Source organism: Cryptomeria japonica, chromosome 5 (genome assembly GCF_030272615.1).
Source record: "Cryptomeria japonica chromosome 5, Sugi_1.0, whole genome shotgun sequence".
In the NCBI taxonomy this organism is placed as follows: Eukaryota; Viridiplantae; Streptophyta; class Pinopsida; order Cupressales; family Cupressaceae; genus Cryptomeria; species Cryptomeria japonica.
In genome coordinates, this window is record NC_081409.1 from 15,538,663 (window position 1) to 15,566,188 (window position 27,526).

Sequence of the window (27,526 nt, forward strand, 5' to 3'; positions counted from 1 at the left end):
ACTTTTGTAACTGGGTGCAACATTCGGGAAAATGGAACAAGAAGCAAATAAAACATGCCCAGGTTCGAGCAGAAGCACTATCAGGATCTAAAACCAACCCATAACACATAAGAGACCTTCACAAATGCAGAATGGGGTTTACAAGAGATCAACAAGACCATTTAACCAATTATTTGACTTCAATCGATGATTACATGAACAAAAATGTGTTGGAGAGATGAAACATGAGGACTCCAAACACTATGAGGACTTGAAATAGGATATAGAAGGGCAATACAAGCCCCCACAACTCAAAAACCATCACATAGAGCATTCATAGGAATAACATAGCTATAAAATTTACATATCAAAACACCCATTTCCTTCACTGCACAAAATCAGAATTCCAGATTCAAATGCAATATTTTCTAATTTATTTCCTTTCAATCAAACCAATAATAAATAAGTGAAATCACACCCAAAAATTTCCCCAAAACAATCTTTTAGTAGTCACGAAGAAAACAACTCTTTTTAAAAATCAAAATGTAAGAATGGAAAAAGATCTCCAACATGGAAGTAGAGTGATGGTAATGCAATCGTAGAAGAAAAAAAACCCAAACCAGCAAGCTTTCCAAAATCCAATCCAACCAAGAAATTCTCACTCCAAGCAATTCAAAAATCCAAAAGTTGCAGAAAAATATCCAAAAGCACCCCTCAAAAATGTTCACCAAGCCAATGGATAAAATCTCATTCAAAACTACAGAAAAATATCCGCTAATCAAAATATTTCAATAAAATATATTCTATACCAACCCCCCTTCCAAAAATTGAGGTAAGAATATAAAATAATATTATTTACTTACCCTCAAATCTCAACCAATAAAATAATAGGGTAGGTATAAATATAATATTTAATTACTCAATTAGTAATAAGAGAATGTAATAATAATATAATAAATAATAATAATAAATTAAATCCCAATAAAATAAATCAAAGGCATTATAAATAAATGTTCCAATTAAATCAAAGGCATTATAAATAAATGTTCCAATTAAATATAAACCACAAATAATATAAATAAATAAACAAGCAATTAAATAATAATATCCTCATGATCGCAACTCCCAATAGGGCCAATCATAATAAGGGGTAAGTACATAAATAATAACAAATAAATAAATAAAAAATCAAAACAATAAATAAGATAAATAAATAAACAATAAACAAATAAGAAAAATGGATAATGAATAAGTAAATGTACGGACAAGCATAAATGCTCCAACCAGTAATTAGACAATAAATAAATGTACATATAGGCAAAAATACTCAACCAATAATTAATAATTCAATAAATCAAAAGCTCATATAATAAATATTCAATTAAACATTAGACCATAAAATAATAATAATATAAAATCATCAAGTAAATACAAATTCATGAAATAAACATCAATAAATAAAAAATCTCTAATAATAATAATTCACACATTAATATCAAATATTAATGTCATCCATTAATTTAATTTAATACTAATTAAACTATATAAATTGATTAATTATTAATTAATAAATAATTGCAAATTCACAAGGCAACCTGACATAAGATTGAACAACATACCACATGATGCAAACCAACAACTCAAGCCAAGACACAAATTGACAAGGGTATCAACTTAAGCCTGAAGTATGAGAGGGAAACACATGCCATCTCCGACAACTTGCCATTGGGATAAAACACGCTCAGACATGTGAGATCAGGTGGAATCGATGTCTAGTACCTGCAATCTTGTATCCACTACTAAAATATAATACAACATATGTACGATACATATACATCATAAATGATCATGCAAGCGATAGAGAATCGCAACACCATATCATGCTCACAATGAGTGGTATGACATCGTCCCTTTCACGAATACACTAGAATGTTACAAGCTAGGGTTGTTGTTGCACCAAAAGATCAACCTCTTTGGTGATTTTGTAGGGTCGATCAAGCCACATGAACTCGCCATGGACTCCGCTCAACACGGACCGAATCATCTCATCCTTGAACTCGGGCATCTCCAGAATATCGGTGAAACCCTGATCCTTTTGAATTTGAAACTTCGGTTTGATCAATCCATCCTTGTTCAGCAAAGTGGACAAGTACATTGATTTAATCTTCGATGATCCCAGATCCTCCAGAGTACAGTGAGTATAAGCTCTTCCACATAGAGAACTCCGTCAAGAACCCTAGAAAATGTGTCGATGGAGTCAACGACCTTTGCAATTTGAGGGAATTGCTTGAATGTCGAATGTGGATGATCCTTAATGTCCACCACAACAGGAGTAGCCACATCTACCGGAGTGAGAGCAAATCCAGAAGCCATCATGATTTCAAAAAAGTAGCATGAAAAATAGAGAAAATACCTCTCAACCTAAGCTGGTGAAAACCTTTGAAAATTCGTTCAGAAAATACTGGAAATCATTGGAAAATGCTCTTAATCGCCTTGATCGCCTTAAACTTTCTCTGCTTCGCTCTGAGTGTTGTGTGATCATAAATGAAGCAACTTAATCTTTTTATCCTGCGAAACCCTAATTTCTTCTTGACATTAATGCATGTCGGCATATCATACCGAATTCAAAATTCATTATCTCAGCACCGGTTATCCTCCAAACTGTCTTCACCAAGATCTGAAACAATCTTTCACACCTCTACTGGGGGTAATGCAGAATTTGTCATTGATTTGCCTCCCCCTAAGGCTAATGCCTTTGTTACCGTATGTGTTTCCTGTCGATGTAGGAACATTTTGCTCTGTCGATTGAATAACCGGTGAATTTGCCTTTGTCGATTGATCATCGGATTTCCTAACCCATTTTTTAGCATGAGCTTGTTGGATTTCATCAACCTTTTGCTTTCCCTTCTCATTGGATGTGTCATTCCCTTCTGGTGTATTCTTGCTTCTGCAATATTTAGCTATGTGTCCTATTTTTTTTGCATGCATAGCAAGTAAAATTGTTCTTCTAAATTGCCTTGTTGAGTCCTTGACCATTCTTTGACCTACATTGATTAGCCATATGTCAAAACTTTCCACATGCATTACATCTCACATTCATTCTACAATCTTTTTTCCTATGCCCATACTTCTTACAATTTGAACATTGTCCGGGAACTGCATTATGATTCTAATTTTCTCTAGTCCTGCATTGACTTGCTCTATGACCAAACTTATTACAAACAAAGCATCTACTGTTAAATTTATGTGCATTGGGTTGCCTTACCGGTGATTTCTGATTCTGGTTGTCTGGTGGATTCCCTTGATTTGCAGTACCGGAGCTTTCTCCATGCTCAAATCCAAGAACTCTAGTGTCTCCAGTGTCTCTTTGATCCTTCAGTAATTCATCAAGCTTTACAGAACTAACCCTAAACTTTTCTTTGTATTCATTTGCAGCATCCAGATCACTTCTTAGGATTGTCACCATTCTTTCCAACTCTTGCTCATTTTCTAGTGATTGAACTCACAATATTGGTCCCCACTTTTTGACCAACTTTGACACTTAGATGAACGTTTTTTAAAAAATCTTCACTTTCTGAGACCTATAACTTTTAAATGTAACCGTTAAGAAATTGGAGATGATGTAAAGTAGTGATTTGTAACATCTTGTCTGTAGATTCTAAATATGTTTTTTTCAAAAAAATTTGAATAAAATTTTATTCATTTTTCAATCTCCCTCAAAAAGTAGTTTTTTACAGCAAACAACATTTTTTAAGAGTGATCTGCATCCTTAAATGCATAACTTTTTTTCTATAAATCATAAAATACTTAATTCTTTTGAATTTTGGTTTTTAACATTAATACCCAGGGCATGCAGTTGGTTTGATAGTGCTATGTTGAATATTTTTCATTTGATTAAGTTTTGAAGTCCGACTAATTATAATATAGATATAGGTGTATGTTTGAACACATAAATTGTTCTATATATATCAAAATTCAATTTTATTTTTTTTGTTAGAAAGAAGACATCAATACCTAGGACATAGATATTTTCAGAATTTTTTTGAATTAGTTTACTATTTTTCCCAATGTGTTGAACAAAGAAGTTCATGATTGGTGAAAAACCTACATTCATAAGAAATAAAATAAAAATATATTAATGAAGTTAAATATATTAAAAATTATACTATTTGGAAAGCTTACAATAAGGACTAAATACTTAAAAAAAAATAAAACTTCTAAATGAATTCATTTGACCCCCTAAAAGCTAATGCAAAATTTTTTTTTTATCAGCATTTGATAGATGCAAAGGAGACTCCATTGCAAGTATGATTTAGAAGTAGAGAGGTTCTATCCAAGAAATTTTGATCTAAGAGCCTTTGATTTAACTCTCTTCAATTAATTACTTCAAATAGGACCTCTTAAAGCTTAAATCATTATATTTTCTAAAAAATGTATGATTTCAACAAAAATTAGGATGTACCAAAAAGTAGGAACCAGTATTGTGATTCCACCATGCACCAGTTCAGTTCTCAACACATCATTCTCATGCACCAACCTAATGCATTCCTCGGATTTGTCTTTCAAAGATATAGCAATAATTTTTTCATTCTTCTTTTAGTCTTCAATCTCCTTGGACATCCTCATGGTCATGGATTGCATTTCATTCTTCATGACATTGTTCTCCTGACTCAACTTCTGACATAATTCTTTAAGGGCATTCTTCTCTTCATCATCCAAACTTTGTAAGAGTTCCTTCCTTTTAGCTTGAGCAGATGATAACCTCTCCTATAGGGTAAGGATGAATTCCTTTGCAGAATTCAACTCATCTTGCAGCTTCAAGTTCTTCAACCTTTCAGCATCATAGTCTTCAAGTTCTACTTCAAGTTCCTTCTATAGACTCATCTCCATGGATTCTGGATTTGGGATGTTCCTCAAGATGTTAGACTTATTATGAGGCAACACGCTTTGATACCAATTGTTGGAATCCAAGAACATTGAGAGGGGGGGTGAATCAATGTTCTACCGGTTATAATATTTTTAACCTTATTAACAAATCCACTTATTAACTGGTATTCATAAAAGAAAGTAACAAGTAATATTAATGCAACCACATGAATCAACACCATAACACAGAGATTTATACATGGAAAACCTCAAAGAGGAAAAACCACGGTGGGATTAGTGACCCACAATATCTATCCACTGGCCAATTGAATAAATATTACAAGAGGGGCCTGCACATGCAGGAAGGCACACTGCTCATCACAAAAGGAGCCTCACTGACTACAGATCCAAAGTATTGGATTACAAACAAAAATTGAACTCAGAATGTGCATCTGCTATGCTGGATGAGTTCTGGTTCAAGCACTATCTGTACCGATTTATATTGTAACTTCCCTTACCAGTAACTTAGATTGCTTCCCAAACCTCTAGAGAAATAATCAAGACCGATTACAAATCCTTACATTCGCATTCTATCGATCAAGATCTTGCTCACATAACATTACATAACCTATCACATCCCTTATATGTCATATCTCCAAAATGACCTAACCAAACTGACTTATATACCCATTTACATGAATAAACACAAATGCCTTATGTTGGCTTACAATCATTTTTCAAAAGATAAGACACATGTCAACCCAAACAAAATATAAACATGAAATAATATGACTGTTGTTGCTTCCACACTTGTCGGATCAATCTCCTATGTTGGCCTTAAAATACCGATTCCAAGTTTGTCGGTTACATGCATGTCGGATCTCCCATGAAGTGTGTTGCCATCAATTACAACACCTATAACCCAGATACATGAAAACTGCCAACAATCTCCCCCTTTGGCATTGATGGCAACACTTGTGTGAAAATGGATCATTGAAGTGTTGTATCGGTTCCTGTCCAAAATCTGATCTCCCAAAACTAATCTCAAAAGACTTCTCCCCTTGAGATATACATTACTTCTTATGTCCCTTAACATATTTTTCACATCCAACCTCTCCCCCTTTGATAGAAATACCAAAGGCCAAGGCAAAAAAAAAAAGAAATCAATGAAATTATGTACAAAGCAAAATTGTGATTACCGGATCTAAATATACTTGAAAATATCTGGATAAGCACTCTTCAAAAATGCCAAATAAGTATCCCATCTGGATTTTAAAGTTTCCAAAATTGATACAAGCCCGTTCAGAATGTAAGCGTGCAATTCTTCTTCTCTTAGGGTTGTCGGTGTGGGCATATTCATCTGGTCCATACATTCCCGCTTATGAAGTAACAAAGTATTAAGTCGGGGACTTACCAAACCTCTCAATTCTCTGGCCTGTCGGATTATTTTGTCCTTTTCCTTCTCCAGGGCTGTAATGTCAGACTCTAAAAGCAAAATTTAACCATCAACAGAGCTGGTCAAAAACTCGGTACCATCAAAAGTGACTACAAGTTGTTTCAACTTGTCCTTATCCACCTTAACTTTATTATCCAGGTCTGCTATTAGTTTAGTTGTGTTAGTGCAAGACTGGTATATGCGGCTGTATTGATGAAGAGCTTCATCAATCCTTGTCATCTCTTCTGTCATCTTAGATTTGTCGGATGTGATCATATTATCACAGGTGACCCTCCTAACTGTATTATACCTTTCCACCAACTGTCGGTTTGAAACTTGTTGAAGAGTTTTGTACTCTTTTGTAATGTGCTCAATCAAACCTTTCAACTTACCGGATGGACTTGCAACCTAATCTATCTCACACTCTGATGCAAGCTACTACAAAATTGGAATAGCTTGCTCAATAAGTTGTTTATCCTCTGATCCTTCCTTCCTCAATTTCTGAGTTGCAACAAACATCAATTCAAAACTGCTCAGTTGCTCAATATTCTTATTCTGAAAATGACCAAAACCTTCTTGACTGGATGAGTCAAGTGCCGACAATGAGGGACCAATAGCCGGTGAAGGTGTCGTTACCCTGACTTCAGTCTGTTCAACCTAACCTTTCTCCTCTGCCTTATGTTCAACTGCATACTTTACCTTATCCTCAGCATGGATGGCTTCGCCACTTGGTGCAGTTATTTCTGCAGCCTCTACCTCATGAATTTTAATTGTATCATCAATTATCAGAGGAGGATTATCTTCTACCGATATGTTGATCTCAACATCATGTACATGTGTTACTGTCAAAGGAATATCCTCGGTTATTTTCCGTTCCAAAACCGGTGGATCTCCACCTAGTATACCTTTACCCTTAGCATCAACCGAGAAATATGGAATGTCAGACTTAGGTGGTGTATCCGGTGATGTAAAGAAACCAGGTTTATCAACAAAGAATTTAACCCAAACCTAATGAATTTCCTTGACAATCTCATTTACTCTGCCCACCATAAGACTTATATGCTGGTGTCTACTCCGGAAAATTGTTTTGTTAGCAAAATCTAGACACTGCTACATCTCTTTTTCAGTAATAGTACCATAAATAGTTAACAATTCCTGAACCTTTATGTGTTTGTCTTCCTCAATAGCAAATAACCTCCTAGCATCTAACTCATTATACAAATATGTCAGTATTTGCTTCCCAATCTCAAGTAAATCTTTCTTATATATGTCTAAGTATAACAAAATTGCTTCCTCTATCTCCTTTTTCTCTATATCATCCATATCGACATAATAATGTTGAATGTTACTCAAAATTCCATCCTTTTTAATTTGATCAATTAATTCAGTAACAAAAAGAGGACCAATAACCTTAACACTTTTACTAGATTCGAGAGTTTTATCTAGATCTGATTTCTTCTTCTTACCGGGGGTGGGAGCAGACTCCTTGACTGGTTTACTTTTCTCAGTAGGCTTCCTCTCCTTCAAAATTTTCATCTGAGCTACTAGAGAAGTGACTTTGGTTTTCTGTAGCTTCCCTTCCTTGGGCTTCTTCCTCTGAATCCTCATGTAGATCTTAGGAATCTTTGGGGTTTCTTCCTCAGTCTCAGAACCAGATTCAACAGGAGCAATAAAGGTCTATGGTTTCTTTCTCTTCAATATACCCTTTCCAGTTCTTGCTTCTAGAGAAGCCTATATAGTCATTAGAGGAGGTGTATCTACTAAACCAATTATTTATTTGATCTCAGAGAACATCTTCTGGACAACCTTCTTTATTTGTCCTTCCCTTTTCTTCTTATTGAAACCTATCTTCACTTCAGATTCCTCCTACTTTGTAGTACCAAAATTTTTCTCCTTCTCATCAACTAGGGCATCTTGGCATAAAGATCCAAGATCTCTACATCAACCTCATATCCCATTTCAGTAACCCAGATAGTTCTAGGTTGCACTGCCTCCATTAAGATTTCATCCTTCTTGACCATGAAGCATATGTCGGTAAAGTATCTATCAAGTATATGCTTAGGTATCCTTTCCCTCTTCTTCATTGCTTTCTGAAATGCTTTGAAATAACCCCACGTAATGGAGTCTCTATCTTGTCCCAAATTTCTCAAGACATCCTTAATCTATTTTCCTATCGGTATATCAAAGGCTCATTGCCTCTTACTGAATCCCGGTATCTCATTTAAAAAGAAAAGCATTAAACAGACAATGAGATTTCCATACCGCAATGTACCTTTCTTTTCTCCCTTGATCTTTCCCAAATTTGAAATCAATTCATCGCACATCTACTGACATAGATCATATTTTACATTTGCCTTGACCATCTTGTGTGCACAGTAGATATAGGAACTAGAAATAGAGTTCAATCGCTTGGATTGAGTTACCTTGTAACCAATTACCATGCTTGCAAATTGAACATCTGTATCCCTGATGGTGCTAATTTGCATCAACCGGTTGTCAAAGGTGGCACGATTAGCTTGCTCACTTCATTGTTCAGAATCTTCCTCCTACCTGGTGTCTGTCCGACCTACGGTAAACCGATGATAGCACAAATTGCCTCCTTTACCAGTAACTTAGATCGCTTCCCAAACCTCTAGAAAAATAATCAAGACTGATTACATATCCTTACATTTGCATTCTATTGATCAAGATCTCACCTACATAACATTACATAACCTATCACATCCCTTATATGTCATCTCTCCAAAATGACCTAACCGGATTGACTTATATACCCATTTACATGAATAAACACAAATTCCTTATGTCAGCTTACAATCATATTTCAAAAGATAAGACACATGTCGGCCCAAACAAAATATAAACATGAAACGGTATGATTGTTGTCGCTTCCACGCTTGCCGAATCAATCTCCTATGTTGGCCTTAGAATGTCGATTCCAAGTTTGTCGATTACATGCCTGTCGGATCTCCCATGAAGTGTGTTGCCATCAATGACAACACCTACAACCTGGATAAGTGTCAATTTCCAACATAGAAGACAATCACAATCATCAACTCAATCATCATCATAATTATGGAATAGGGTTAGCATAATCAAGATAACATCACAAGCTCATAAGCAATATAATCCATACATGAATAGTGAGTGCATAAGCCTAATCAACATATTATTCCAAAACATAACTTCATCCACATAAATCATAATGAATCCACTAATATCAAAGAGACTCTCAGAGCACAAATCTAAAAGTGTTTATCACATTCTCTCATAAAGGATGACTCAGGGAGGGGCACTACATCTACTGGTGTGTTCCTCTCTAGACCCATGGACACTTCTCTTCTTATTGCTCCTATTCTACTCCAACCCTCAGTGGTGGATTTGTCACCTTGTTAGCATCCTACTCCTGGTGATGGAAGTTGCACTAAGGGGATTCCTCATGCTCCCCCTTGTATTGGTGTTCCAAATAATATATTGTATGGACTGTTGTTCGTTGATGGATGAAAGATCACTCTTCCTCTTCTTTCCAAATTCTTCCCCAAGAAGTGGGTGAAACTTCTACCCACCCTTGATATGGGTTACTAGTTGCTATGGTAGTATGTTGTAAGTGGGTTATTTTGGCCTTTGTTGTCAAAGATATGTTCTTGACTAGTTGTTTGTAGCCTTTTTGACTTGTTTTTGTATAGGGTCAACACCCTTGTTTTGCTAGTATATTAATAAAAAACATTAGATTTTGTAATTTGTAATTTAGTGATGATTTAATTCAAGATTTCTATATTAGAATTTTAAATCTATATAAGAGTTGAATTTAATATATGCAATTAGAATGGAAGACATAGATTTTATAGAGTTTATTAATTTTGTTCAATCTTTTTTTTGAAATAAAAATATGCTTTATCTATTTAATGGTTGTTTATCTTTTTCCTTTAAGTTTTATTCAAAATTTGTTTATAATATCTTATATTTCCCAATTAATATATTATCCTTTAAATTTTTAACTTGATAAATTAGGCCATTTAGAGCCAATAATGGGTGAAAAGGAACCTGCCTTTGAGGGACATGTAAAATTTTGGGCAACATGCTTTACATGTTGAGACAATTTTTGACACATTTTGTAATCATAAGTTGTAAATTAAATGAAGAAAGTATGTCTTTGGTGTTACCTGAGTCTAGTACTTAACAATATATTATGGAATGTCAAGTAATTCATATGAGTTTGATATAAGTCAAGATTGTTCAATATTGTCTTGTATCTTTTTACTAATGAATAAAATTGTGTAAGATAAGTCAACATCACAATGCACACCTTCATAGCATCAAGCACTATGGTGCAGGAGCACTTAGTTGATTTCATGCCTCCATGAGGCAATTTCATCATTTTGGTTTTAGTTTTGTGTCTTTGATGTAATAAGGTTATTTAAGACTATGTCATGTGTTTTTGAGTCAAATATCAAGTCATTAGGTGGATTGGAGAGTCAAGTTGCATAAGTTGTCCATTTTGCTAAAATTTGTCAAATTTGCAAAACATGGAATATGAAGAGTCATAAGTTGTAAATGAGGGAAGTTGGATAGTTGTAACTCAAAAAGTAGTTGAGAACCATTGGTATATGTTTAAATAAGCCTTGTAAGGTCGAGCATAGAGGGAGAGGTGGTTGGAGATGGTGATTATTGACAACCTTGAAGTTGGAATAATAAAATATCTCTATTTTTAATGCAAATTTGAACATTACCTTTCTATTTATTTGTATTGTATGTGTTTGTATGAATTAACATTGATCTGGAAATGATTGGGGATGAAATACCATCAAATATACTTTATTTTCCTTTTTGTTTGAGTCAATTTCATTGAGTTTTGAGGATGTTATGAACGTTTTAGTAGTTACCATTTCCATGTTTTCCTTGTAATAGTCTTGTTGTAGCGTATTGTACGTCCTTGTACGAACCTGTATTAGCTTGAAACCAATAGGAAAAGAAGGATAAGTTAATCTAGTTTCATTTTCTTTTGGTTTCGTTTAATTTAATGAATATTTGTAGAAGTTATGATCATTTTTGTAAGTGCAGGTTTGAAACCCTAGTAGGCCTAATTTGAGGGAGAACGACCCAAATTCGAGTCCCGTGTTCCAGAACACCCCCTACCCATTTCAAGATATGTTATAAAACAACCAAATATGTATTTAGAACTGTATTTATAATTTTGGTATCAAATATGGTTTGAATTTTATGGTTGAAAAACCCAATTTGTTGCTACCATGCCTTAGGGTCAAGAAATAGGACAATCAAAATTAGGGTTTTTCCGTACAAAACAACCTACCCCAAATTTGGGATATGTTAAATAAGGCCAAAATGGGTATTTAAAATTGGTCTTACATTTTAATTATCATTCATACATCAAAAGTTATGAGGGAATAGACCCTTCAAGAGGGCTACAAGGACTAGTGGTGGTTTGTGAAGGAAGTATGTTGTGTAATGGCCAAAATACTCTTCCAAGTTGTTGATTGAGATTTTTCCACCATTCATACCCCTTCTCCGCATCACATTTGAAGACTTTAGAGCCTACCTCTACTTTTATACTCATTCTTAATAGATGACATCAACCAACCCTTCACAATTGATATTTATACAATTTTATTATACTTAATATGAACATCTTATTTTGTATGAGTAAAAAATATTCAACACTATGTAAAGATAATCTTACATGTTTGTGAAAGTTGTGAAGCAATGTTAAAACTCTTATAGGTAAGGAGGCTATCATTCCTAAAGTAAGTTAAATAATGAAAGACATGTGGGTTGGATGATTTGGTGGTTCTTACATTTTGTGAAAGCTATGAAGTAATATTAAAACTCTTGTAGTTGAGAAGTCTATAATTTCTAAGGTAAGTTAAGTAATGCAAGACGTGGATTGATGACTTGTCTACTATGCTTACATCTAATATTGAAATAAGTTAAATAATGCAAGACATGTGGATTGGATGACTTGTTTACTCTAGTTACGTGTGATATTTCAGTAAGTTAAATAATGTTAAATTGGTGCAGGAGCACCCTAGGAGCATGTGTATGGTCTACATGGCCAAACTTAAGTTTTTTGTTTGTTTTGTGTTCTTTTATGTAAATTAGGCCATTTGGGGCCATTATGATGTATTTGGACCTAATTGTGCAAGTTTGAGATCCATTGGGCAAAAATTGCAAAAGTTGCAAAAAGTTGTCATTGTTGTAATGACAATTTTTGCAACCTTGTAACAAATTTTTCAAAATATGGTTGTAAGTTGGTTTTTGGGTGGTTGGTGGTTGTAACCCACTTGGATGGGTATAAATAGTCTATTTGCACACCACCCAAGGGTTGGTTGTTGTTTTTGAAGATTTTGATTGAATGAGAATTGGAATTCTGTGCATTTCTACACATTGCAGTCTGATAATCTGCTTTATTCACTTTGAAATCTTTAATGTTTCCTTCTAAAACCTGTTGGGCATGATATAAAAGTGAATCTATGAAATATTTCAGGGCTCCAAGATCAGTGTGGCGCCTGCTAAGATTGACTGTTTGTCTGATATTTGTGATGTATCAGACTGGTAACACAGAGAAAGGAATGAAATTGAAAGTATAAGTGCAAGGTTAAACTTTTGGAGATTGGGAGAGGAAATGAACGGTGTGAGGAGATGTTTCAAATCTGTTCCAAAGCGTGGCAGACCATTGTACAAACCAAACATAAAAAATGACATGACCATCCCTAGACAGTGTATGTGACTCTCACAAATTAACCAACGAAAAGGAGAATCTGCCTTGCAAGGCTATGTGAATGGTTGGTATATGTATGGTGTCAGAGGAAGGAGTGAGGAGACCCTATAGAACTTTTGAGAGTGTTTGGAAGTCTCAAGAAGAGGAAGTAGCCCATGTGGAGGTGACTCTCCTAATTTTCTTGTGTGTCACAGTCTTAATAACCAGTCAAGTCATTGCTGCAAACAGTGACTTTTTAGAGGTCTTTTATTGTTGTAAGGCTAGTATAAAGGTGTTTCCACGTTGTTTAGGATCCTCTCAACCAAGCCTAAGAGTTCATGGCTTTGAGAACATAGAGTTAGGTCCTTTTGTCCATTAAGAGTGCAGTCCTAACATCACAAAATGAATGTTTGTTCTGATGTTTCAGTCCTAAAGTCAACATGTACACATAGCGCCAAGTTGATGTTCAAGCATAGGAGTGTCCAAACCTTAGTGTAAAGGGCTTAAGTCTTGTAGAGATCAATGTTGGAGACTAGTCAATATATCTAAAACATGTTGTGTTTGAATGTTGTATTGTAGAAGCCCTATATGTTGAGATTGTCATTTTGAGTCTAACCCTTGCCTCTGCATCATATGTGAATTAGATGAGTTATTTACTATAGCTACATCTAAAATTAAAATAGTTAAATAAGGAAAACATATATTGAGATGCTTGAACTATTATTTAGTCAATTTCCTATCCCTATTCCCCAACACTCAAGGCTGCAACATTGCAACACTATGGAAATACTTATAGTATTATATTAATATACACCTACCTACAACATTTTTTCTTAAGAACAACAAATTAAAAATCGGTATATATGGTTTATTCTTATCTACAAACAAGGGTCACATAGAAATTAGTACCTATCGCTGCAATATAAATTAATGACTTGAACAAATATTAATTGTTATAATTGCATTACCATGATAGAGGAGTAGCAACATGGTTGAAAGTATAGTTGATAGTAACTAGTTAAAAGACTAGGAAATATTAATCTTGTAGCTATCGTACAACGATAAAGAATTTTTTTAATATATATATAAAACAAAACAAAATGATATCTAATTTATTTAGTTACATGTCAAGATGAGAAATTTCATATTTTCATTGAAAGGCTATATTTTTTATTTACTTGAATGTGTGTGTGTGTGTGTGTGTGTGTGTGTGTGTGTGTGTGTGTGTGTGTTGTGTGTACGCACATGCAATTATTCTTATAATTGTACCTCACCTCTTGAGATGTGTTTTTGATCACTTTCTATTACTCTCTAGATCATGTGTTTGACCAAATGATAATAGAATGTCGTAAAATTATTTTATTGTTCCTCTCATGGAATGTCCAAAGTAATTTTATTGCTAAAGGTGGAGACGTAAGAGTAAAAAATAATTTAGAATGTACTAGTGCTTCTCTTTGATTGGAATTGAATAAATTTTATCCTTATTGTAACAAGCATGCTATTTTTGGTTGTTTAGTCATGTTGCTTATTAAATTTGGTCTTGTATAATCCGTAGTTGGCTTTCTTTGATAATGAAGTAGTCATCCACCATTAGGTTGATGAGTGTAATGCAAAGAGTAGTGTTGCTTCCATGGTGATTGCTTTCAAGAATGGAATAATTCCTCTTTGGTGCAACAATGTATTGTTGGGAGCGATTCAAATCTTGGTGTTACATTTTATATAAACTTTCCATTTATCTCGCGGACTTTCACCATGGAGCATTTGAGCTTGTCTTGTTTCTTATCACCCAACAATCATACATCAACATTGTCCACATGTAAATGACCCCTCACTTAATATTAGTATATAAAACAAAAAAATACATGCACAAAAGTGACCAATACGCTACTAAAAGAAATCTCTAAAGACCATATTATATATTGAATATATAGATTATAATTAAAGTTATAACTTGCAAACTTCTATTGTTAAATTAACTTCACTTATTTCCACTATATTTATTGAGTGATAAGTAATAATAATAGTAAGGTGGTGGTAGCCCTTTTGTCTTTGTGTTATGCCATGTATATCAGTAGCAATGGTTGTATGTTTTGCATGTTGCTCTTGGCAAGACGCAATTGTTTCAAATAGACAACATTTGCATATTAATCTAGGGAGGATATTAGGGGAGATAACTTCATGCTAGTAGAGCACATGATGAATAATCTCTTTTAAAAATCCTATTTTCAATGAGAAAAAACATTCATTCTATTTTTCAATAAGAAAAGCAATTCATTTGGGATGGATGTTGCAAGCCATAGAATATGTATAACAAAATGGAGGCCTGTAAATCGTTATAAACAGTTACAGACTCTAGAACTAAGAGATTTTCGTTTATGCGCTACAAACTTAATGTCAAACCTTATGTCTGAAATTTCATTATATCATTATAGACTATCTAGAAATATGTATGATAAAACCTTATATAATTTTCAATACATTACAATCCTCTTGAGATGTTAAGTTCATTAGAATCATAATAAGTTTCACCATATTCAAACATTTGTAGTTGATGCCATGTTCATCCCATGTGGTGTTAGTTATTCAAACATCCATGTTGAACTCTTTGTTTTATCACAATGATGTTTGTTTTGGTATATTGTCAAACTTCATTTTAGATCCTCAATCCATGCTCATGCATTCCCTTGTCAAAGAGCTTTAAACTTACGCACGAGGGACACGTGTCTATGTTGCGTTAACTTCACCCTAACAAGCTGGTTACTACTTCACACTTATTTTCACCACTGATGCCTATCTGCCAAATGATGACCGTTCGATTGAGCCATAAGTGGGTGGGTTTTACTCTACTCGAGCTTTATATTACATTATAACATTGACCGTTTCTAGCCGGTGACTGAAGCTGTAAGTGATTTGATTACCGGTCCTTGGGACCTCCGGTACAGGTTGAACTGGTTATCTTTATTCATTTATAAAGATTATATAGGAATGGAAATAAAATAGAGTAAGTATTATATCAAACATTTCAATTTTCGATATGATCATACATAAAAGAATTCTATAGGAATGGAAATAAAATGAAAAACAATAATGTTAATTGCTCTGATGATAACTTGTTTGTATCAATTTAGATGTGAAACTGGAAGATGGATGATACCTAAAGAAGAGTGGACAGACAAAAGGATTATTGCACTCAAGAAGTGGTGGAGACAAAATGACATTACAACATGGAGTGTTCAACTTACAAGGATATTCAGATCAATTATATAGAGACACTGAAAGTAAACAACTTGAGTAATTTGTTTGAAAAAGAAAAGATAACAAGAGTTGCAGATTTCCTCACCAAGATACAGAGTAGAAGATCCAAGATGCAGAAAGAAAAGGATATTTAGGCACGGTGTTTTGGGCTTTGCATGCTTTTCTATATATTGGCTACGAGTGGGTTCCATAGGCTGTTTGACCTCATGGACGTTGTTTAAAACATGTATTCATTCATTATCTTGTTCACCTAATGATTCCTTTATTCTCAACGCATAAGAGTTGGCTATGTGTCAACTTATAATTGATGGTAGTCTTACGAATAACTTGCTTTCTATTAAGAATTATGTATCGATGTTTCAAATCACATTCACTCATTCATCATTATTAGAATGAAGAATAATCATTCCTATAATATGATATGTAACCAATTGTAAAATAAAATATATTAATTTCATTTTGTTCACTATCTTGTTTTAAATTATTAAATATAAATTCAAATTGCAATAATTTAAAATATCAATTTAAATTCTATTTATATACAATATTATAATAATTTTATGATGGAATTAGTAAATGTAAAGAAAAAAATATTCCATATCCAATTAGTATATTCAAATCCTTTCTTATTTATTGTAAATAAAAGTTGGAAGACAACTATTTTTCATAAGATGCTTTCAATTTAAAACAATGAAAAAAATACCATGTCCCACTTAATCATATTACTCTAACTATTGTATCCAATGTGGGTGTTGCGTGAGCTATACCCAACTATTCCAAATATTTGGTTTTGCTTTCCTCACATATATGCCATTTGTCATTACACTTGATTAAATTATATAGCATTATAATATATATCATTAACAATAATTAAATTTATCCAAGTGAAGCCATTGATACCTTTCGTATTTAAGAGCATTTGTTTTAATAATTAAGCATGTGAAAGGACACTGAGTTGGATAGATGGTACCACACTTTTTACCTTTTATTACCTAATAGGTGTAGTTGTGATTAGATGAATGCAAGGTAATAGATGGTTAAGTTTAAATTATGTTATATATATGTGTGTGAGTGTTACAAAGGTTTTGAGTGGTACTAATTTAGTGTGTTGGAAGATTGTTTTAGTGTTATAATGTGGTGTTAAGTGAATAAGGTGGTTATGGGCTATTGATATAAAATATGACATGAATTAAGAGAGAAATTTTGTAGAAACAAGTTGCATGGATAGATGGATTTGAGAAGTGTGATATTTTAGACATGAGGGAGCCACTAAATTAGAGTTGATAATGTTAGATTGCGAACAATATAATATCATTGACATAAAAGTGCCTAATCAACTAGATTATGTGGTAATTTTGGGATCTATTGATCCATTGAACATGAAATAACTTCTCTTTTAGTTACAAGGGTCTAGATATATTTGAGTTAATAAACTACTCAAGTCTAAACTTCTAGATACATTTAATCCTTGTACATTGAATTCAAAATAAACTAAAGTTAATACTAAAGTCAGGTCTATCATATCTCATTTTCTATAAATAACACTTTCTAAAAATAATAAGTCCTCATCAACCAAAAATAGTATGCCAGTTGTGATGGGATACGTTGGAAGGAATCATTTATTTAATATTTATATTGTCTGAGCTCAAATTACATCCTTTGGACAAATAAATATTAAATTTAATATTATTTTTTTGGTGCTAGCACAAGAGGAGCATTGGATCCTTTGGGGTCAATTGGAATTAATTTCAGATTTAATAGAGAATCTTTAAGAAAGAAGAAAATTACTATGTTTGACTAAGAGTTATCAAGCGAGACCCAATTCTCAATTCAAATTGGTTTACCCTCCCAAATGATGGTGTGGAGATTTTGGGTGCCTAATTTGGGCATATGCAACATATAAAATCAAAAAATTATTAATTTGCTCTCATTCCAACATATCCCATTTTATCTCACAAAGCATTTGCTTATGGAACTCTCAATGGTTGATAAACCATTGGAGTCAAAGTTTTGTGCATGAATGTTCATGGTTTCCATTTCACTTGTGGATGGGAGGCCTTCAATGATCAATCTCATCCATAGATTTCCTTTGTGCTAAAGATGTTGTATTTTGGTGGGTTTTCAAATTTGTGTGTTTGCAATGTGTGGTTGAAGTATTTTTGAGTATTGAGTGCGACAAGGTTTTCGAGTAGTAAACTTTTAGTTTGATTTCCAAATTTCATCTAGCTACATGATTTTGTGGGTTTCTTGTAAACAATCCACTATGTATGAAAACTATCAAATTCCATTAATAATACGATTCTAGAGTTTGTTTGCATGTTTTGGTAAATTTCAAATCCTCTTTTCATTTAGAATTTACTCTCAACGGTGCATAATTTTATATAAATTATTTTGCTGGGAGAGTTGGAATTCATAACTTGTTTAATGCTTTTGTACCTTTTCTAAAAATTATTTAAGTTCATAATTTATTTCATTTGGGTCATTATAGGGTCCAAGGTGCAATAATATTATTTATAGATTTAACATAGGTGAACTCAAGAGTAAAGTTAACACGGTACAACACACATGTTTCTAGGCCAAGACATGGAAGACATTGATTATGAATGTGAAACAATTTATTTGCTATAATACATCGGACCTTGGGTTTGGTTATACAATCCAAATACATATTGATTGTTGACATGAAACTCTCAATCAACTAGAATGCTAAGGGACATTGGCTTATATTAAATAATATAGATGGTAAGCACTTCATACTACGACTAAGAGGATCTAAATAAAGAGAATTTAATACAACTTTGATTCTACAAGATAACTCATGATAGATTAAATGCTAGATTTGAGATTTTTAACTAATAGACATGAGAATTAGATTAGTCATGACATTCACATTCTTGAGTTTAAGAATGTGAAATGTGACATGAGATGAAATTCAAATGTGATAGTCTAAGTGAAGTAGATAATATAGAAAAACTTTGGGCTTGAATTAAGTTTATGTTTGAAAATGTGAAAGCATCACTCGATTAGATTCTAATAGGCAACTCAATTCCAAAGTTGAAACATGTCTAACAAATAAAAATTCCCTAATTAACTATATTTAGCCATTGCTCAAGTTTTGCAATGTACTATGTGATTTAAATTCAAATACAAAGGAGAAAATAAAGCATGACTAAGCATAACTTTGAGCCCAAGCTAGGGTCATGGGTACATAGAGACATGACACATGGTTACTAGATAGAAGAAACAATTGCATGTAACTAGAAGTAGACGAGATTCCTACCTATATGTAAAATGTATGAAAAATAATGCATGTATCCCTTAGGAAGAGAGAGGAGAGTCATTAAAACATGAGCATAGTCTTTTATTACTAAACATTTCTAAACAATGTGCTCCAAGCCCTCCGTGACTACCTTTGTACCTTGATTTTTGTTTCCAAACTTTAACAAAGTTTATGTTTCTTTCAAATCTCATATTAGTTTACATAATACACTCAATGTATATACCTATTGACATGCTCATTTCATAGTAAGTGTAATTGTGAATGTGTATCAATTCATATAGAAACAACCACTATAACACTCAAATGCCTTCAAATAATCATATTTTTTAGATTCTTCCTCAACTAAAAGTAAAAAATGTTATACAATTTTTTGTCTTGTAGATTTATTAATTGTGTGACCAGAATTCTACTAAGTTCTTTTGACATAATAGGCTGAGTAAAAGAACAAAAAAAATTCTAGTTTGGATATATTATACAAGAATAGAAAGGAAAAAGGTGTAAATTTAATTCTTGAAGTTTAATAACTTTCTTTAAACTCAAGTTAACAATCAAGAATTTTATAAAAAAATATGATGAATATTTCTATATTTTTATATTAATAAAACAAAAATATATTGTAATATTCACATAAAGAGCAGGTAAAATGTCATCACACCCCAAAAGTATTCTAAAATTATAAACCTCAAGAATGAAAAGAAGCAATCACATAGATAGATATTTTAATATGATCGAGAGAAGGATGGGGATCCTTACTAAGATGGGGACCCCAACCATCTTAAATGAGCTTCCAAGATGTAATGATACCATATTTTTCTTCTTTTTGAGAAAGATCTACATGAATAACAAAATAACAAGGTCCAAGCAGGGAAAATTATCACTATCAAGCTAAGAAAAATGACCATTTTAAGAGGAAGAGGAATGACCATGTGGTGAGGAGACCAACCATGATGTTAGTGATTGCAAGGAATTCAAGGTAGTGAAACATCTGAACTTCCTACACAAATCTTGAGAGGAGGGTAATGCAAAAATATTTAGATCTTTACAATAGTTATAGAAATTAAACATAAATCTCATGCATATCACAAAACAATTATTTATGTAGGGAAAATCCTTTTGGGATAAAAATCCCACACTCCAAAAGTTACACAATATATTATTCAAAAATCACAAAGATTAGCATATACTTATAGAGAAATCTTATCACAATAGTATCACCACCCAAAGTTCCAAAGGGGCAAGTTAGGAAGGGGAGGGCCCAGACAGTTACAACAATTATCAAACTCTCAAAATACATCATAATGCATATCCATTATAAATTTCCTCAAAAAATAGGGTTGTCTTCTAGGGAAATATAAGCCAACATAATATCTACCATTAGATCTGAGAATTTCTACCATTAGATCTGAGAATTAATGATGAAAAATATCGATTTACAATAGTAAAATATACATGAATTATGGCTTTTGAGGGCACTTCCCCCAAAACCCCTACTGATTCAGACAACCCCTAGACCATTTGTTAGGGGATGGTTCCCCCTACAACCCCTTCACAATCACCTATCAACAATGACCTAATGTAATTTTTGTGTGCAGGAAATGAGGGGAACAGAAACATAAAAGTCTAATTCAAAAGGCTCACACACCAATGAGACTCTTGGTGCAAGTTATAGGAACTATATTGAAATGACTCAACTTCCCAAGGGGTGTCCCATTGTTCTCTATCTCACAGGATCCCTAAAGTCAATGCCTTTGCTCTCAGATCACTGAGCAAAGTGACTTAGGAATGATAACTCCAAGAATGAGTGATGTTTGATTATTATGCATGAATGCATTCCTAGATATGTATGCTATTGAATCTATGATGATTAAGCTACTATAAAGATGATGATAATATAAGATAATTATCCTAGCAATGATATACTAGTCTAACATGGGTATTCTATGATATTAGAATGCTTCTAAATGCTTATTAAGACAATTTATCAAAGAGAGGCTAAAATGCTTAGTTAATTAGACTATAAGTTTGATGCATGAAGACTTGGATATTTGAAAATGAGAGAATGAGATCTCTATTTATAAGGAAAATAGGGCAATGGATGGTCAAGATTGGATAATCTTAACAAGGGCTAGGATTGAAAGTTAATCAATCCATGTTCACAATTCTCACCAATGAAATGGTGACAATTTTCAACAAGAGGTTGCTTGAGAGGAAATGAAAGAAGCATTAAATGCTTGAGAAGACATGAAGGTTACCCTAGGAGATAAGGGTTAAGGTTAGGTTAGGGTTATCCATTGGATAAAGATTTTATCCAAGAGGTAAACTCTTGTACAAGGGTTAAAGAAATAACCAAGGTTAAAGCCATGAATGTTTGATGAGACCCTTGGGTTAGATGAGGGTTGAGTTAGAGAGAAAGTCTCTAATCATACAAGAAGGTTGAGTTAACCATTAATGGTTATGTAAAAGCCTTAAATGGTCTAGAAGACTTTGAGGGTTAACTTGTTGAGGACATAAAGCCTTTAATGGTTTTCAAAGACTTTGGAGGCTTGGAGAAGTGACTTCTCTTTTGCTTAGGATTGTGACAATAATTAGGAGATGGATTAGGCTAAATTGGAAGTGATTAGAAGAATCTAGAAGGGGGTTAAGGAGGCAAGTGGGAGATGTAGGAAAATGCAAGTGGAGGAAAAAGGAGTTTAATTAAAATAAAATTACTTTATTTCAATCAAATAGATGCAACTTGCATAAATACAAGTGGAGGATTTAAATAAATAAATTAGATTTATTTATTTGCAAGGATCAATTTAATTAAATATAATTTTAATTAAAAGGGGAGAAAGGAGAATTAATTAAATAAAGTGATTTATTTAATCAAAGGCTAGAAAAGGCTTAGGTGAACTTAATTAAATAAATTGAGTAATTTATTTAATCAAGTAGATGAATATAAAGAAATTAATTAAATAGAATTTAATTAATAGGAAGAATGGGGTTTAAAATGAATATTAAATATTCACTTAGGAAAGTGGTCAGATTTATACGTCTACAATTGTAAGGTTGAGGTCCACATCTTTCCTAATAGTGATGAGTGAAAGGAAGCAATACATGTGGAAACACTTCCTACACTAATCTAATAAGGAGAGTATTGTGCAAGTTCTTAAATATTTTTACCTACAAAAAAGTAAAAAATCTATATATGAACATAAAATCAGTAATATCGAATAACACACATGTACATGAGGAAAACACTTTTAGTATAAAAATTCCTTGCATCAAAATAATCCAATATATTATTCAATAGAGCAAAATAATAAAATATACATGTAGAGAAATTTGTAATAGAAGCATCGCCAACATATAATAGAAGTATCGCCAACATATAAATTGGGCTAAATTATTATATTTGTTGGTGTAAATAATTATTCATCATGGATATTATTACACTTTACTTAAGTTTACTTAGGAAATGCATTTCATAGTAGTTTGGGTATGAGATACTTGGGTGTTTGTGCCAACATTGGGATAGTGTGTGTAGGAGAATTTCCACCTTTTATGGTGTTGATCTTGTTGTTACACTCCACATTCAGTGGGTGATCCACCTCATGTGGACTATTATATTATTTCTCCTACCTACCCACACCTATTTCCTACCTACCCTTGTTTCTTATTGAGCCACATGTCATGTTTGTGTGCTCACATATCCATATAGCCTTGCCTATATAAGCAGACTCATATTCATTGTATGTAACATCGATTGATGATCTAGTTGATCAGTATTTTCATCTTGATAGAATACAGTTTATTTCTATTATCTATTTTGCCTCTCTTATTTGTGCTTTCCATTGCCTCTTGATCTTGGCAAAATCTCACATGGTATCAAAGCTGGTCCATGTCTCACATGGTATCAGATCCATTAGAGTGTCATTGGTTTGCTAATTGAGAGAAATTGATGTTATTTGGTATTGTGTATTTTGGAACTTTCTATTGCAGGTTTTTATTGAAGCTTGATGGGTCAAATCTGAGGTTACCATTGGATTGAGGAGGACCAAGAAAGTCAGTTTTTCCTTTTGTTTCATCCAAATCGGACTTCGGAGGCCAAATCTAGAGGCATTTGAAGTTTGACGCTGCGGCGGAAAGTTTCCAGAAATTATAATTTTGTGGGAATTTTTCAAATAGCGATATCTCACTCATCCGGACTCGTTTTTTTGAGCATTTTTTTTAGTTTTGGGGTAGAATTTCGTGATCTATATAGTGGTGTAGAATTTTTCTAATTTTCAAATACAGGTTTTTCAGAAATCGCAAAATCCTGATTTTTACAACTTTGGAGGCTTCGTTTGGGCTCATATGGACTCCTTTTCAGGTGCCATTTTTTTTGAAAGTGCATATTTTTTCATCTACTTTCATAATCTGCCATCTATTTGCAGTGATTTTAAGTAGAAATTGTACTTTCTATATTTGTCCATTCTTGGCATATTTGGTACTTGCATTTTGCTTGGATCTCAGTTTAGATCACTAGCAGTATTTGTTGAAGTCTCTTAGATCTCATTTTGAGAAGTTGTAAATTGAAATCAGAAGTCCACTTTGTCTTATTTTGCATGTGGCCCATTGTGTATGCACTAAGTATAAAGTGCCAAAATCACCATTTTGGGGGGATTTCTTGATTGAGTATTTTGGGGGGGTGTCTTGTGTGATTGTGCCTCTCTCTATCTTGTGTTTTTTTCATTTTGGTGCTATGGGTTCTCCAAAATTTCCACTTTTAACTCCTCATAATTATGCATCATGGAAAATTAAGGCATGGAGTAAACTAATGGAAAAAGGACTCATTCATTATGTAAATGAAACTATTACAGCACCACCTGATCCTAAGGTTGATCCCAATGCTCAAATTGAATGACTTACTAAGAATGCTATGGCACTTGGAACACTTAGAAAGTATGTATCAAATGACCTCATTTTTCACATTGACAAGTGTACAACAATTAAAGAGGCTTGGGATATTTTTAAGAAATTGTATGGTCAAGTTGATGAGATTAAGGGCTACAAACTTGATAGTGAACTCACAACTTTGGATCCCAAGGATTTTGATACAATCCAAGATTATATCACAAAAGCAACTGAGCTAAGAGCAAAGCTAAAGGATTGTGGAATTGACAAAACATATGCTCAATTGGTTTATAACTTGTTGGACAAGCTTCCTTTAGAGTATGCAGCCTTTGTATCTAACTTTCACACCCATAGGTTAGCTCAAGGTTCCTCATACACTTCTCCCTCATTTGATTCATTCACAGAGATGTTGATACTTGAGCAATCTAAGTTGACCACGTTGGGGATTCTCAAATCATCAAAGTCACAAGCTTTGGTGGCTAACAAAGGGAATCAAAGTAATCAAGGAAAAGGCAAGAATCAAAAGCAACCTAAGTCTAAACCACAACAAGATGGAGCACAATCTTCCTCTCCACAACAAGGTGACTCACCATTCTCACCTAAGAGGAAATCATATAAGGACAATCTTTTTTGTGGATATTGCAAGAAGTTAGGAAATGATGAACATCATTGTTATAAGAAGGATATTGATAAGTTGAAGAATCTTCTTGAGAAGAATAGAATCAACCTACCTTCTAGAATGTCTACATCGGCTTCTTCTTCCAAGGATAAAGGAAAGGATCACTCTTTTGGGACAGATAAAGGAAAGGGACAAGCTCTTTGTGCTACTACAAGTCATGATTCAGGGAGATGGCTTCTAGATTCAAGGGCTTCTCATCATATGGCATCTTCGCAGTCTATGTTTTCTACATTTGAGCCTTGCCACATGCCGTAGATTTTGATGGGCAATCATACATACATGGATGTGATTGGGAAAGGATTTATTACCATTGGGGATAACTCCTTCAATGATGTGTTGTGTGTACCCCACTTGACAAATAATCTTCTTTCCATTTATCAAATCACACATGGGGCAACTAAGAAAACTATGGAGTTCACACCTGATTCAGTTATCATTAGAAATTTGGAGAGTGGAGCTATCATTGCGACTGGGGTGGTTGATCATTCATCTCGGTTGTACTCTTTTTCAGATTTTGGTCATATTGATAAGGTTGGTTCTTCCTATGTTGATGATTCATATTTTGAGGAGAACTTTGGGCATTTGAACTTGGGGATTCTCACATGTGAACCTGTTCTTGAGCCTTGCATTACATCTCCTTCTATTGATATCACACCACCTATTGCACCTGATGATGCATCTAGTGCGACAGTTTTGCCTTCTTATGATTCAGTGCAGTAGGATATTTCATGTCTTCCAACTTCAGTTGATTGGGATGCCTACTTGACAGACATTGCAGGTTTGTTTGTGGACTCCTACATTGCAGATTTGGGAGATACCATTGATGACATTCATCTTCTCTTTGATGAAGATGATCCTTCTTTGATTGTTGTGAGGGATCAATCTGACCCTCTTGTGCATTCTCTACATGATCAATCTTTAGAGGTTGACATGATTGTGGATATGTTTGTACAACACTTGGAGGAGGTCTCTTTATCTTTTGAGGAGACATATGAGTCTTTGGATATTGTTCTACATTCATCTCCACTAGATCTTGGAGTACCTTTTTCAGTAGCGTGGCACAGTTTACCACCTTTGGAGGGGGTACCTTTCAGCATCGACATGGGGACACTTGAATAGTTTTCAGAGATTCCTTTCATCATGAGTATTTTTGCTTCATCTTCCCTTCCTGGTTGGGAAGACTTCATGGATACACCTTTGGTTTTCTTTCTTCCTAAGGGGAGGAATGTTGTTCGATGTTCATGGAGCAGTTTCTTCATCCATCTTCGAGCTTCTATCATTGGTGCAGATTCCAGATTGAGGGGGGGCTTCCTAGTCTCTCTTCTTCTTCTCTCATATGGGGGGGACTTTTTCCTCACATGGGGTTTTGTCCTTCACATACTTCTATGAGAGTTCTTTGTATCTAGTTTTTATCTCTCTTTTGGGGGAGGGTTTTTTCCCATTGGGTTTTTCTCTCTTTCCCCACTTTGTGAGAGATTTCATTGCATTGGTTTTCATGCATTTGCATTTGTACATGGGTACCTAACATGGCCTAGTAGCCGAGACTCATCTTGTATTGCATAGTTGCATTGTAGACTTAAGTGCATTCCCCTAAGTTGCACTTAAGGGGGGGTGTTGGTGTAAATAATTATTCATCATGGATATTATTACACTTTACTTAAGTTTACTTAGGAAATGCATTTCATAGTAGTTTGGGTATGAGATACTTGGGTATTTGTGCCAACATTGGGATAGTGTGTGTAGGAATTTCCACCTTTTATGGTGTTGATCTTGTTGTTACACTCCACATTCAGTGGGTGATCCACCTCATGTGGACTATTATATTATTTCTCCTACCTACCCTTGTTTCTTATTGAGCCACATGTCATGTTTGTGTGCTCACATATCCATATAGCCTTGCCTATATAAGCAAGCTCATATTCATTGTATGTAACATCGATTGATGATCCAGTTGATCAGTATTTTCATCTTGATAGAATGCAGTTTATTTCTATTATCTATTTCGTCTCTCTTATTTGTGGTTTCCATTGCCTCTTGATCTTGGCAAAATCTCACATGGTATCAGAGTTGGTCCATGTCTCACAATATTTGATATTTTATTTATTGGCCCAAACTTTGTAGTTTGATGACTTGTAAAATAAAAATTATAATGTGTTGAAAAGGGCAAATTATTAAAAAGTTCAAATCCAATAAAAAAATAAGTGCTAAATATTAATTTTATTTATTTGGGGGATTGTTTCCACATCCCACTCATGTTAGGGTTCGAATTGGGCACCTAAGGAATTACTACAATGATTACATAAGCATTTATGGAGCCCAGGGGTTTCAAAATCAAATGTAATTGAGGAATTACTTTCCAAAATTGACACATTACAGGAAGTGGATGCCAAGAGGATTCCAATGCCTTATTTGGGAATATTTGTTATATTTACTTGTAGCCAA